Consider the following 2,363-nt stretch of genomic DNA (forward strand, 5'->3'; position numbering starts at 1 on the left):
TGACACTGGTGTAGCCACAGCTTCACCCGTGCACAGCAGGATAAGAGGGTTTGGAGGGAAGAGACTCGCAGCCACATGGCTTGGAGCACGAGCCCCTCTCGTGGGTCTGACCGCAGAGGCAGGCGTTCCGCCTTGGGGTTTGAAGCTGGGAACTCGTTGTCCTCTCTGTGATCTTGGCTCACATGGACAAGGCAGTCTCCTGTCGCCGCCAGGCCCCCTAGGCTTGCTGCTGAGTCACGTTCCCCGGGGTTCGCCCAAGCGCCCAGGTCCAGGCTTAGTCATCGGAGAATGAATTGCAGAATTCTTCTGGAGGCTGTCATTGCAGTAGTGAGGCGGTTGTCCCTGAGCCAGGCCATTCACAGCATTCCCTCCCGGGCTGTCATTCTGTCTCCTTGTTGGGGGTCCTGGCTGGAAGAACAAGGCAGTGGAGGGGCCAGGGGAGCCCAGAATGGGAGCTGTCTCAGAATTATCTTCCTATATCTCTGTCTCAGACTTCTTCAAGGCCTCCATCCTCCTTTGTTCCCTCTATCTTCCTGTTTTGTGTGTGGGCGTTTCTGTGCACATGTGAGCCAGTGTGAGGTAGCGGAAACCAGAGGACAGCCATGGCTGTTGGGCCTCGGGCTCCGTTTACTTCGTATTTTTGAGACAGGGTCTCTCATTGGCCTAGGACTCACAAGTAGCCAGAGAACCCCAGAGATGCCACATTTTCAGAGCTAGTGTTGTAAGGGCATGCTACCATCTCTCTCTTAATAACAAATAAACAAAACCATTATATTGGTTGCGTGTGTGTGTGTGTGTGTGTGTGTGTGTGTGTGTGTGTGTGTATGCCACTGCATATGTGTGGAGGTCAGAGGACAACCCGAGGGAGCCACTTCTCTCCTTCCACCCTGTGGGTTTCTGGCTTGGCAACACACATCTTTCCTGCTGTGCCTTCTTGCCGGCTCGGTGCCCGGCTTTCAGAAAGGCTCAGATCAGAAGCAGCACATTACTGTGGAGGGCTCCATTTATCTCGCACAGCTAAGAGGAGGCTGGATCACAGGTAGTCACTGTGTTGTTACTCTGCCTCCAATGTCTCCAAGGAATCTGTATGGCCATCTGGGGAGTGACCACCAGGCGGCCATGGCAATCTGCTTCTTAGGTCCTGGTGTTGAACATTCTCCATGCCTGGGAGCTTACCTGACCCGGTTTGAATCTGCAATGTCTCCCACAGGCTCATGGTTTGAGATTCTATTTATTTTCAGTTACAAGTTTGGGTGTGTACACTTGCCTGCAGTACCCACAGAACCCAAAAGAGGGGGTCAGATCCCCTGGAGCTTGAGTTAAGGGCGATTCATGAGAAGGGAGATGTTGGAAAGCAGACGAAGGTACATGCTTTCAACTGCTGAGCCGTGTCTCCACCTCCAAGCTCATGTCCCTGGCTTGCAGTACTCATAAGGCTGGGGCGGGGAGGTGGAGTCTTTAGGAGGTGGGGCGCGGTGGTGAAGTATGTCACCCAGGGTGAGCTTTGGGAAGTCACACCTGCCCCTGGCTTCAATCTGCACTACTTCCTGGTTCTCTGTGATATAAGGAGTCCTTATCATACAGTCCTATTGTCATGGCGGACTAAGACCGTCTGACACTGTGAGCTCAGAAGTGTCCCACCTCCCTTGTTTCTGCAGGGTTACTGAGTGTGTTTGTGTGTTTGTGTAACTATGTCTATGTATGGGGTATGTATACACACATAAGCCAGAAGTCAATGTTGAGTGTCTCCCTTACACACACACACACACACACACACACACACACACACACACACACACGCGCTTTATTCATGTTATTTTGGGTTTGTCTTTGGGGCAGGAGCACCCATGCCATGGCAGGTATGTGAAAGCCGGAGGAGAGCTTGTAGGAGCCATCCTATCTTTCTACTCCAGTGGGTTCCAGGGATCAAACTCAGGAGGTCTGCCTTACCTGCCGAGCTGTCTTGTCACTATACATCTGAGAGAGGGTCTCTCATTTAACTTGAAGCTCGCCAACTCAGCTAGGCTAGCTAACCCATGATCTCCAGGGATCTGCCCACCTCTGCCTCCCCAGCACTGGGGATCACAGACATGCATCAGCAAGCCGGGTGTTTTGTGGAGGCTAGGGATCCGAATTCAGTCCCTCATGCTTCATTTGGCAAATGCTTTGCTCTCTGAGCAGTGTCCCCAGCCCCTGTGAGGTACTCTGAGTCACAGCCACTGTGCTGGCTAGCTTTTATTTTGTCAACTTGACACAAACTAGAGTCATCTAAGAACAGGAATGTCAGTGAGGAACAACCTCTACTAGATTGGCCAGAAGGAAAGCTGATGGGACATTTTCTTTTTTTTTTTTTTCTTGTTTTT

The sequence above is a fragment of the Mastomys coucha genome, unplaced genomic scaffold (assembly GCF_008632895.1).
Source record: "Mastomys coucha isolate ucsf_1 unplaced genomic scaffold, UCSF_Mcou_1 pScaffold22, whole genome shotgun sequence".
Lineage (NCBI taxonomy): Eukaryota > Metazoa > Chordata > Mammalia > Rodentia > Muridae > Mastomys > Mastomys coucha.